Below are 13,377 nucleotides of genomic sequence, written 5' to 3'. Positions count from 1 at the left end.
GTAAATGCGTGAAAGTATTTGTGTTCGCAAGGAAAATTCAAAGAGAGAAGAAAAAAAAGGAAGAATAGATTCGTCGTTCCGTTGTCGTGATTGAATTAATACAAAAAAAAAGAAAGTAGAAAAAACTAAATACTATCTGTACGTTTTACTCAAAATAAAAAGAAAATTGAATTAAGCTAAAAAAAAAAAAATAATCATTCGAAACAAAAAGCAATGGATTGAAGTGAATTTCGGAAAAATAATAGAAAGTGTTACTGTATATATGCATACATATATATATATATATATATATATATATATTGGTTCTAAACATTTGAGACAAATTTGATCTTGAGATACCCTGTAAAGTTAGTGCATGCAAATTCCTGTCGCTGCCGTTTGTATGTGCATACTTGTATGTGCATGCGTGCGCTTTTCTATTTACTAACAAACACAAGAACAAATTCAATGAAAATATAGACGTTTTGCATCTCTTTCCCTCCTTTGCATTTCAATGACGATGTATAAATTAAGCTGCGTCTACCGGTGTTAATCTATGTAAATGTGTGAGTGTTAATAATTTTAATAACTTGTATACAAAAAAAAAAAAAAAGAAGAAAAAAAAGGAGAAGAAAAAAGTGAATAGTGTTTTGTTTTGTCTAAGGCCTTTTTAACAGCGGATCTTCTTTATTTAATGTCGTCGCAGTTAAAAAATAATAATCTCTGCAAAAAGAAAATACAGTTTTAGTCCGATTATTGGATTACGTTTTTGTTTTGCTAGCGTGAGTGTGTATAACGAGTGTTTGTGTATTTTAAGTTAACCGGCTCAGGTCTAACAACTGAGACCAAGAGAAAAAGGCCAGTTAAGAGTTGTTTTTTTTTTTTTCTTTCCTTTCTGGGGATTTCCAACCAGCAATCCCTGTACGCCTTAATTTCTTTTTGGTTTTTGTTGCTTTATTATTAAACGACAAGTCAAGCCACAATCAACCCAAATTCTGCTACTGCCGTAGCTTTCGTGTACGTCATTTTCTTTTTGTTTTTTTTTTTATTTTATGTTAAAGTCATCTTTACGCTGCACTCGACGAAATATTTTTGTGGATTACATACACTTTTGCTTCATTTCGTTTTCCTGCTCCTTTTACTCCCGACTGCTCGCTACTAAACACCACTGCCGTAGCCACTGTCTGCTGTTCGTTGTTTTAATGGGAAGCATAGCATAGCGCAACATTGTGTTGATTGAGAACAGCAAAAGCAGAGGTAATTAAATATAAAAATTAAAAAATTAAAAAAAAAAAGTTGAAACAAAAAGGAAGAAAAAAAAAAAAAAATGTTAATAGCATTAATTAAACTGATGGATTTTTCCCTCGAAGGCAAAACACATTAGAATTTTTGCATTAATCACATTGGCGAAGAGAATGCTTCGGCAGAAAGAAAAAACTGAAAAATCATAGGTGTGGAAACATTTACCTTAAACATGATTGATATAAATTTATCATAATTTGCGTTTTGATGCATAATTAAAACATGTAGAAAGCCGAGGGGAAAATGATAAAATATTTCACGGCCAACGTTTAAATATATTCATCCAGCGGAATATTTATTCTTCGAAACTGACGTCTCTAGATGCGGGTGCATTTTTCTTATGCATTTCTTAACATACATTTATAATAAAAGGTGAACTTTAAAATGTTATGATCAAAATTGTTATATTTTTCTGCCGCCAGCAGTCTTGCATATCCATCAGTTGACTGTTCTCGAAAACCTTGCTTTATTTGCCCATTATGAGTGTGCCGCTCTTATTCAAATCTTATTCTTTCTTTTCTAAAAGCTGAGAAATACGCATCACACATCTGCAACTACGCATATACGATTTCAGTAAAGTTCCGCATGCGACCCGTGAAGTCCATTCCTCTATCTATTTGCTGTCATTGAAACTGAACTTATTAATTTAAAATCTCTTAATGTTTACTGATTAGATCTAAGTGCATTTAGAAAAATATATCGGATGTTGATTGGTAGTCTTTGAATGCAACCCAAGAAATCGTAAGATAATTTACATCGCAAGATAATACTGCATCTGACAGAGTCTACATCAAAGCTGTAGTGAAATTTTGAGTATGTGCCGAACTTTCATACCTGCATCTCTTAGTGCTTTAATGCTCCTGCAAAACCACGAGTAATTTATCACGAGTACTCCTGAAGGGGCCGCGTCCAGTAGTCAAGCTCTACCTACACTTCGATTGGATCAAATTGTTCGATGTCACTTTGGCATGGGGCATGAAGAACGGCATTCCTCCATTCTCGGCTCATGTGAATAGACATCGTTTCCACGCCGTCATTCTTTACACATTAAAATTTCTATTGCTAATCCTTGTGAGAACGACTTAATTCTGAGATGAGCACAACGGCAGTCGCCCACTAGTGTTCACACTACAATGCGTTCGAATTATTCCCTTGCATTACTTTTTGGATTGCTATCCAAATTTTCCTCATGGATTTTAGCGTGAAAGGAGTGGATACCAATCCAACATAGTTAGATACCGCCTCGCACTATTATTTCTTTGGCGTTCTTAAAAATGCATAAATCTGTGGCAAATCTTGAGCATCCACTGTAGCTGAAATCGTAGTAGACAAGCCTGTAAGCTGACGAGTCCTGACAATCTCGACATCTTCTCCATACAAGGATTCCCCAACAAGTGCAATAATGAACGGAATCGATTAAACGGCACAAGCGTAGTAAACAAAAAAAAAACAAAACGGATAGAAGGGGGAAAAAGGCGCCACATCATATCTTTAGTTTAGTCTTCACAAAGTCTTTACAAAGACTTACGTATGAAGACTAAAGTAGCTTCTTGTCAAAACAGCATATAAAACCTAAAGTGGAGTTATTTTGCCCGTTAAGGTTTCAAATTCAGGCAAATATATTTTCCTTCTGGCAACCATTGGTGAAGAACTCAAGTTTGTTCCGTTTATAAAAAAATAAAAGCATAGAAATAAAAGTTATAAACACAGAAATGGAATTTAATCGATAATCGATTAACGTTACTTTCTGAAATTTTTCGAAACTTTAATATAAAAGCGTTTAATTGACTCCTAACCCGGAATAGACTCAACATGAATTTCTCTAATAATAAATGCAAGCAACACTAAATGGCAACATTTTCTTTTTATACCCATTCAATATTTCAGAATTTATTTGAGAAAGCAATTCATACGTTCAACAAAAACTTAGTCGAAACGTGTTTTTAACAAAGCAATTAAAAGTTAGATTCAAATGAAATAGTTTTCTATCGCTATCAGATATACGCGATAAAGAAAAATGTAAACATCACATTTTCTCACCTTCTCTTCAATGAAATTAATTGATTTGACAAGCGAGATATTCAAATATACTAATTTAAGTACAAGCGTAGAAGTGTGCAAAATGTACAAAATGTAAGCATAAGTATATCATAAGTATAAGTACAGAGATAAGTAGCAAGTAAGTATAATTACAAGTATAAAGTATACGTAATGTATGCCTATCGAATGCAAATATGTATGCATATATATTTATATGCCCAGACATAACCATTTCTATATACATATACATACGTATATATGTTGTATGTACGCATAGTGTAAGTTTGTATGCAACCATATAGTCTTTCGAAAAGCAAACGCAAATAAAGTACATTTCCGACTGACATTTAGATCAAATTTTTTTTTTTTTTCAATATATTGTTTGGACTTAGTTGGACATTATTTACAGAATGCAATACATAAATAGTTGTACGGCGTACAGAAATTGTTGATATTGACTCCGATAGCTTTGGTCCACACATTAATACTGCCTCTGCTAAATTTTGTCTTACGCTCCGAAAACAGTGCAGTCTATAAGTCTATACCCGCTTGTCTCTACAGGCTAAATATATCATTATGCGTTCGCTCCTCATCACGCTTGTTACGATTCTATCGAAGTCTATTGTGGGCGTCGAAGGTGCAACTTAGAGAAGCTTTAAAGTATTGTTAATCGTGTCATAACACGTTTTGCTTATAGCGTTAAACTTAGAGATCACATCTCGTCCTCTCTCCTTAAAATTCCTTATTTTCCTAAAATTCTCTTATTCCGATTCTATAAAATTATTCAATCTCAATTCGCAAGCCTTTTAATTGAACGACTGCAGTTCTATAGATCGAATAGAAATCGTCTCATATTCTCACGTTTGTCTAACTCATTAGTCGAACGATCTTTTACTGGCCGTTTTGTTAGATATTGGAAGAAAATCGACTGCACTGCCAAACTCGTAATGTATATTTTGTTGCTGGTAGGAATGAATTGTGTATTCACTTATGCTGTAGTTTCTTTTTGCATATGAAATGTGTCTATGTAGGCCTTAGTTACTTAATAAGTTTGCCGTAAATGGGATCAAGCTCATTTTTGGTTAAATGGCTTTGCGAATAAGAAATTTTGCTTCTTTGATGTGAAGGCAACACATGTGATGTTCCTAAGGGACAGCAATAACTTTTGGGCGTGGCTTGTAAGCTGACAATAGTATCGCAGTTATCTTTAGTGGAGAACGCTAGAGACACATGACAACTAATTCTTTGTGGCAAAAATTAGATGATCTCAACTTGGCCGATATATGGCTTCAGCAAAGTGTGGCTACATGCCATACATATCTTGGTAAAATCAAACTAGTGTGTGTTTGTCATTAAACTTATGCGATACAGCTCCAATCAATTCTTTACTTTGGTGTTTCATTGGAACATTGTCTTAATTCGATCTTCTTCATCAAGGTTATTTGTGCTATTGGTAAATGTACCAAAAAAAAAAAATAAAAAAATAAAAGAAAATTCGCATTAATACCTTTTAGTGTTTAATTTTCATTAAAAATTAGAAAGAAAAACCGCTTATTCGATTAACTTCTATATATGTGTGTGTGTGCATGCGTTCTAAGAATAACTATAAGTGTAGTTATAAATACACTTGCAGTTATAATGTACTTGCAGTTAGAGAGGAAACAAAAATTGAAATAGAAACGAACGAATTAAAGAAACTCTAATTGCATTAAAGGCAAACGTAAAGATAGTAGAAGAGGTAAAAGTGGCCGTAGAAATGGAAAAGGAAAAATACCGATATAGAAGTAAAAGCAGGAGCAGAGTAAAAATAGAGAAAGAATAGAAATGGAAATTAAAATAAAAATACGTGTAGGGGGGCGGGGGGGAGTTGTGAAAAGCAAAAAGATAAACGCAAGAAGAATTATTGGAAACGATTAGTGGATGGGGGCAAGGTAAGTTAAAATATCTACTACTTTTTCTATTTCCATTCCCGTTACTTTTCTACTAATTCCTCCTCCTCTCCTCCCCTCCGTAACTCTATATATGCTTTTGATTTTGCAATGCTACTCTTATTCTACTGTCCCGATATTTTTATTTAGTTTTTTTTTTTTCATTTCTACGTCTTCCACTTTCATTTCTACTCCTACCTCTAATTCTCCTTCTACTACTATTTCTACTTATATCTAGGGTTATGCATATAGTTCTATTTCTATATATATTTGCTTCAACTTGTACTTACTTCTATTTGCAATTTGTGTTTCCTTTGTTTTTAGTTTTGTTTGTATTATTATACTTTTTTTTTACTTTATTATTAAACATAATTACATATTTATGCAGATATATATTTATTATGCTGCTGTGCTATATATTATACGTATATATCTATATATCAAGAAGTTTTTAAAAGGAAGTCCGCAATAGAAATAGGAATAGATATATATGCAGACAATATTCCTAAGGTTTTTACGTTAGTGATATGCGAAGATCGTCTTACGCTGACCAAGCTGACGAGTGAAACTACAAGGGGTTGAAGCATTTGGCAGCGTCAAGCAAACGTGAGGAATTCAGAATTTTCAACGGAAATATAAGCGATAGTGTAAATAAATTCAGGCATCTCTTTAAAACATCGAAACTAAATGTATTTTATGCTTAAGGTAAAGAAATGTTTAAATGTCTGTTTGCTTCTTTTTTTTTTTTTTTGTTTTTTAAACAAAAGTGCGGTTAAATCACTTTTAATCCTCTTAATTAAAAATTATCTGTGAATACAAGATGAAAAGTCTTAACGAAGCACATTAACAAATAAGTTGCGCTGTAGTTATCGTGTAGGTACGAAGCAAAAGTCCATATAAATCGATGTTGTACAGCATAAAAGTTAATCTTTAGGAAAAGTTTTAATAAAAACAAGTAAGAAAATTGTATTCAGCTTAGTTCGAACCTTTTATGCCCACCAGCTGTATATGAAAATGGAAAATACAAATATTTTTTGTTTTAATTTATGAGTAGCGAACAAACGGCCTCCTTTTTGCTTTTGGAAAGCACGGATGTGTTCATTTTCTTGAAGACAAAGTCTTCACTTTTCCAATAAACAAGCGGAAAGTAAGACGGATGGACAAACGAATTTAGATGGACTTCAAATTGTTTACTGATATATAATACATATATATTTTATAAGATCTTCGAAATTCCTCTGAAGGCTTCACAAACATTTTGATAAAAAATGTTATATAACATTAGATGGGCGTAGTCCATTTCTTGCAATGCTGAGCAGATGTTGTAAAAAAGCTTTTACTGTTGTATTTATTGCATTTTGTGAAAAGCAAAAGACGTCATTTCTTCAAATTTGAAAAATTTGTGCTCTCACTTTACGTTGCACAGTAAGTGTCTTACCTGAACGATTTGACCCATTTCCAACACCAATCGGCGCGCAAGACCTTCCAATGTTCACGTTAAACTTAAAGTTGATATCTTCGAGATTGTTTGCCACACACGGACACGCAGACAGATAATGGAAAATCAGTTAAGAATATATACTTTGGAAGCTTCTTTCTGGGCTTTGCAAGCGCTTTGGCTAAACGAACAAACTACAATCCTGTGATAGTGGATCGCAACTCATATCGTTAAAAAAAAAAAAAAAAAAAATTGATTAAAGAAAGTACATGTTTCCATATTTTGGATTACATGCTGGAAACGAAGTAGAAAAAGGCTTTGTTGAAGAGCTCTTGTACACACCAAATAAAACACGAGCCAGATGATCTAAGCTATACCATGTTTTTCTATTTGAAATTCTTTAACCCCAATTAAAACTTAACAAAGCAATATAAAAATCTTGGACAAAAAAAAAAAAAAAAAACAAAAAAAAACTAGAAATGGCTATAATTTCAATTAAAAAAAAAAAAAACTCATTGATTGACTTTATGCTCCCACGTCTAGCAGATTATGTAAATCAATTTTAATTTATTTTCTCTGCCTTACTTATTACTATGTATTGCGGGGAATTTACTCCAATTAAAAGCAACTTATTTGGCAATTGATAACAACTTACTTACAATTAGGTTTAGTTTCGCTTTTATCTTCGTCCTTTCTCTTTCATAAATAATTAAAAATAATGCATGAATGTGTGTTGTGTGTGCGTTACTGAGATATTTTTTTCTGTTTTCCTTCACACGCCTTTTGTTCATATGCCTTTGCGATTCTTTATTATATCTATACATATATCGAGTGCGTCATAAATTTATAATTCCGGACGCAAAAAAGAGAAGCGTGTCTTTAATGTTAAAGCGATTTATAAAGTTTGTCGCCAACTTTTCAACACCTCCTCCTCCACTTTTGTTCTGCACACTATTCTGTCCCTTTGTCCTGTTTTTTCAACCATTTTTCTTACATTCTTTATTCTTGGCTTGCATTATGACATTACGTTACTCATGGCCTTCTATAATTTTTTTCTTTCTTTCATTTCTTGATGCCTAAATATTGATAAGCCTTTAGTCTTGCCACCATCGATGTGGACATAAATCTGTAAAATTGAATATTTAATTTAAATTATCGTTATTTTTTTCATTTGCTCCATTCTTTACATATCAACACGCATTCGCATTGAATACGATTACTAAGTATAGTACTCTTTACTTATATGCAAAAATGTCATGCATGTGTAGCTTCTTCTCAAATAGTCGCTCGCACGATGAACACTCTTTAGAGTAATTTAAGCTAGTAGTGGAGCAGTAGCTGCCAGTTGCAAAGGCCTTAACAATTAATTAATTAAAATAATAAATTTATTTAATAAGTTGAGTTACTTAAAATAATTGGTTTTCGCCCATTTTTGCTGCCTCAGCAATCGACTGGTGGCACTCTACATTTTGTAGATAAACTTGCAAGGTTTGGATTTAAAGGCCGCCGCATAGCTGAGATCATATGCTCGCCTGTAATTTTAGCTTTCATATACATATTTTTACACATTTTTCGCAGAGTTTTTTTTTTGATAGTAATTTAGCTGATGCGCTAAGGTGTGCTTGTATGCGTATGATATTCATCAATTGGTTTTTCTTCATTCTTATGACCAAACATTAAGGGGATATCTCTATACATATATAGGAATAGCACAGTGAATAAACTGAGCAAAACGAAGAGTGGTCGCATCCGAGCGGGCGTGTGCCTAAATGCTAAATGTTATGACTTCGCCGACTGAGCACTTGCCATAGCTGCGACCATATGTGGTCGACGACACTGAGATTTGAATTCGCGATACTTATCTGCTTATCGGCTTTGCGGCAGTTTGGATAGGAACGTAAGCGCCAGTGCCACATATGTATCCCTATTTTTACGAAGCTAAGAAACTCGACCATGGACGCCGGCATGTGTGACAAAATTTATTTATTTTGCTTTTCAAGTTCCATTGGGTCTTTTGGCATACAAACTCTGTTTCATTTTTAACTTGGTTCGTAAAATCGTTTGAAGAACAAATAAAAATAAAAATGAAAAGCCGAGTCCATAAGAATCTCGACTATCAAGTCTGTGTTCGTGGGTTCAGATCCGAAGTTAGGCAGGGTTTACTTTGGTCGTAGCTATAGTGAAGACGGAAGCCTTAACGACTGGGCGCAGACTCATTCGGTTGTGGCTGCCTTCCACATCTTTTCGTCCGTCACCATTTTACACAAATAGAGGCGACTCTTGAGCGAATGCTCAAATAGCTTTTTAATAAAGTTTTGGTCGCTATAAAACTATTGACTACAGCAAGTCCCCTTTTCGAGAGATAGGACATCGATGTGGTTTATTGGGGTCATATATAAGTTGAGATTTTTCGATAAGCATTTCCTGACTTAACAAAAAAGTGTGAATGATAAAATAAATGTAGGCTTTGCGTCTCAACAGTGGAGTGGGGGATAAGATCTTTGTTCTCTTCGCAATAAGATGCGGCTAAAAGAAGAGCACTGCAGTTAATTTCTTTTCCTGTCTATATCTATTAAATGCAATATCGTGCCGGTTTCATAGAAAATCTTATTTTATAACGAGATTTATCTTGAAACTCATAAATTGTTGATTTTATTTTATTTTTTCAATTTGTTTCACAATCTAAAACCGATTACATGCTTTGCTGAAGCTTCATACATATTAATTATTGTGGCTTGAAAAGGCAAAAGATTTTAATCATAATATTCGTTGAATAAAAAGAAATATTATTTGTACTCTGCTGCTTATCTACTTGTGTTCTTTTAATGAAGGCTCAGCTTATATGAAATTTTTATGTTTTCGTGTTAATGCGTTCAGTTAATGAAAGGGATAGTTTTGTTTGAATTGTTTTTTCGTCAAGATAAACAAATAATGCCGTCAGCGTTAAAAGAAGCAAGAAACGTGAAAAAATTAACTGAGCATTAAGTACATTTTTTTTTTTCTTCTTTAGCCAGGGAGTGTTAATCAATGTTCTCACAATGAATGACTCCGTTACGAATTTTAAAATGTACGGGAGTGCCCCAATAAGAGATCCAGCTTCTGTTGTCTAAGCACTTGTAAGTTTTTTCTTTGACTTTTTCTTTCTCTGCCAAGTCATTAAGATTGTTGATCTACTTAATAATGTAGACTTTTTAATCACTAACTTTTAATTATTATCACAATTTAGTTTTTTTTTTTTTTTTTTTTTTTGAATTTCTGCAAAAAACATTTTATATAAGTAAAGAATTTCCATAAGATTCGTAATGATCTTAAGTTAAGAGTGTGAAGATAAATTCGAACTTAACTTAGCAAAGACACTTATCATATCTGTTAACAAAACTCTATTAAGGCCTTCAAAGAGAGAGAGAGAGTTGCATTTGAAAGCCTACACGGTCCATATTAAAAAAGGAGAATATTTATGTGAATATGTTATGAATCTATATGAAAACACCTTTCAAACAAACTAAAGAAATTCAAATTCTGCTTATGGGAACTATTTTTAACAATTTTTTAAAATTTGGTGCGTTAGCGAAAAATGGGTCTATATCCGTAAGAACACTCGAATCTGAGACTCTGGTGCGGGCAAACTAGGTTCACCTTGATCATGTGAATCTATATAAAAATGTCTGTCGAAGGAGCAAAAAAAAATTCAAACTTTCTCTCTTTCGGGAAGAAAGATCTTTTAAAGATCTTTTGAAATTTGATGTGCTAGCGAAAAATGGGTGAATGGGGTGAGTATATATATGAGTAGTACTGTATCTAATATATGTGCTGTGGTATAGTGCATTTTGTACAGGTATATACTATACTACAGTAGAGTGTATTTTGTACTAGTATATATTGCACTGCAGTAGAGTGTATTTTATACTAAAATTGTTAAAAGTAGTTCCCGAGAGAAAAGCTTTTTAACTCTATCGTACACTGAATTCGTATGTGAATGAAAGCGTTTCGAAAGGTCCCTGCATGAATTCCTGCATAAAATTGCACATTTTCTTATTATTTTCTCGACTCTTTCGCAACACACAGTAGTACTTCTTTTTCTATCGTAATCTTCAAGCAAAGACCTTGTGGAAGAAGATTTGAATGTGGGTGAGCAGTTTCTTCGTCACGGGCTTACAGATTAATGGGAAGGAATAATAAATACTTATAATAACAAAAAAAAAAACCAAAAAAAAAAAAGCAAGAGGTTTGCTTGGGCTTTTCCCGAAATCCTTGAAAACGGAACACAAGGCTAAAATTTTAAACTGTAATGTCACAATGACAAATAGACGGAGCTTTCAATTAAATAAATTTATATGCATTCATATATATATTTGAACAAACATTTATAAATTATTAACGGAAGCTTGTTCTTTTTTTGATTCCAAAATTGGAATTCTTTATGAAGATGCTCGCCAATCGCATAAAAACCCAAATAAAAGGTTCACGTAGTTAGTTAGTTGTGGATGTGTAGAAACGCACACTTTTCTTTTTTACAAATGCAATAAAAGCGGAACCCTCGAGCATAAAATATTCCAGGAAAGAACATTGAGGAAGCATACTTGAAGCTGTGAAGGGCAGTTTTATGGTCCAGAGATTGCAGACCAATGATAAATAATTCATGGAAAATTTGTTATAATAAAAAATATTCTCTTAATACATTTTACAAGTTTTAACGCGTCTTTCTTGGAACATGGCTTTTCAACACAAGTTCTAAAATTTTTATTCTATTCTTTCGAATTTTTTAAAATGCCTTTAAAACAACATTTCTTAATATAGTGTTAGTTAGTTTAAACCTTATTCACTATTCACTATTACCGGTTGCCGGTTTATAAGTCGTAAATGTAACTCTTTCCTTCAAACAGTTGTGAAATGCACAAACATGAACATTTTTGATATACCGTGCATGCTGTGCTAGGTGTAGCTATGTAGATGAATGATGTTTTTCTTTTTTTATGCCGCATACCACCTGTGGCACAAGCCAATATTAAGTTTGTGGGAATGTGTACAACATCTTCTATTATACCGATCGATTCAGAATTGCTTCCTGAAACTAACTAAGCTCGTCTGTGTGTTTGTGCGTCTGTCTGTCTGTCTTATTTTCTTGTGTTCAACTGACAAACTCAAATTCTTGAGATATTTTGGTTGGCACACCAACTTCTTTCGGACCGAGGTCGAATGTTATTGAAAAGGGTTTAGGTCGGATCACTTTTTCAGCCGTATAATGACTTAATTTGGAAAGTCATTATGTGGAATTACTGTAGCGGTGTGTGGTGTTTTATTTTTTCTTTTTTTTTTTAATTTTTGTAATACACCCTATGGACCGAAGATAATAAAGTTATGGACGAACAAACACGTGGAAAGATAAATCCTCACCCAGACCTTTTCCCAATAGTCGATTGTCTTCAAGCTCCTCCATTGAACGACAAATACTCTGCTTGAATAATTCATATTTTTATCCAACACTACGCAGTAATTAGTGGTTGCTCTTAATTGCTTGTTTTGGGAATAAAAGATGTAAACTACATGAATACGTTCCTATAATTAATTATCTTGCGTTTTATGTACACGAATATCAAGCTAAAGCCAACATTTAGTGGCGCCTAATAAGCCAGCCTTGTTTCGATTTATTGCGGTAATCAATAGAAAGGAGATTAAATTTCCCTATTCGCAAGTGTCCCGAAGCAGTTAATGTGTCGATATTCAGATTATATCAAGTCTCATTAAGACTAGATAGTAGAGTTGATATATTTTTTAAGCAAAACAAAGGGCGAACACATCCTTGGCCATTCCCCATACTTTCACTTAAATGGCTAGTAAATAGGAACAGGTGTCTGTCGGATTTTAGCGAAGATGTCTGGCCGATATCAGGATAATCGGTACACAATGTCAGATGTCGTGGAAATCGGTCGCTAGTATTCTGGTGAATGTTGCCTCAACTTTGAAAACTTAGGAATGAATACATAATAGTTGTGCAGGTTTTTCTTCCTGATATGTACGTCCATGTCCATTTCAATTACGACGTGAGCTAATTGAAATTTTTGTTTTTTTTCAAAACCTTATGAGCTTTACTTGATCTTTTTTTTTTTTTTTTTGCCTGACATGTAATCTATTTGCAGTGTTGCGAGTATGTCACTGGCTCTTACTACCAGTCATAAAATCAAAAATCATTTTTAGATTTAATTTATTAAAAAACTTTTTATTCACCATTTTTTTTATATATATATATATATATATTTAATGAATGTTTTTATGGTTGATTGTTCTTAAAAAAAGCGTTGCTTTTTCATTACTGTTTTTGTTTTTGTTTTTGTTAACGCTGTTTATCAAATTAGTCGACAATTTATTATGTATTTATTATCATTGCGAAGCATCCGCAAGTTTTTAGTTTGCATTAGTGTCGATTTTATTATCGTTCTTTACTGAAAGATAGCCGCCTGCATGCGCATTTTATACAGTGTCTGATAAAAAAATTGCAATTTTGCTGTAAATTTACATTTTTTAAAGGACAAACTAAATGATTTGAAATGAAAGATAATAAAACCAAATATTATACGCTATTTGATGCTCATTTACAAGTCAACCTATTATTAAGGAAACTAAAAAATTGCTAAGTTAAAAAAAAAAAAAAAATTTTTTTTTTTCTTCTGCGTTTGTATACCCAAACTACAA

The 13,377-nt window shown here is 33.0% G+C and overlaps 1 protein-coding gene across 5 annotated transcripts in view; it reads left to right on the top strand.

Moving 5' to 3' along the window:
- The window catches only part of LOC119632822 (nuclear transcription factor Y subunit alpha-like), a 183,334-nt gene that overhangs the window by 659 nt on the left and 169,298 nt on the right, over window positions 1–13,377 (top strand). For 2 of the 5 annotated variants that reach the window (XR_005246830.1, XR_005246829.1), the window contains exon 2: window positions 1,041–1,236. The gene's annotated coding sequence lies outside the window, so the exon portion shown is untranslated. The other 3 variants (XR_005246827.1, XR_005246828.1, XM_038025937.1) reach the window with 3 other exon arrangements.

The sequence above is a fragment of the Glossina fuscipes genome, unplaced genomic scaffold (assembly GCF_014805625.2).
Source record: "Glossina fuscipes isolate IAEA_lab_2018 unplaced genomic scaffold, Yale_Gfus_2 2, whole genome shotgun sequence".
NCBI classification, from domain to species: Eukaryota; Metazoa; Arthropoda; class Insecta; order Diptera; family Glossinidae; genus Glossina; species Glossina fuscipes.
The sequence above is the reverse complement of the archived record's forward strand: the minus strand, read 5'-3'. Positions and strand labels throughout refer to the sequence as shown.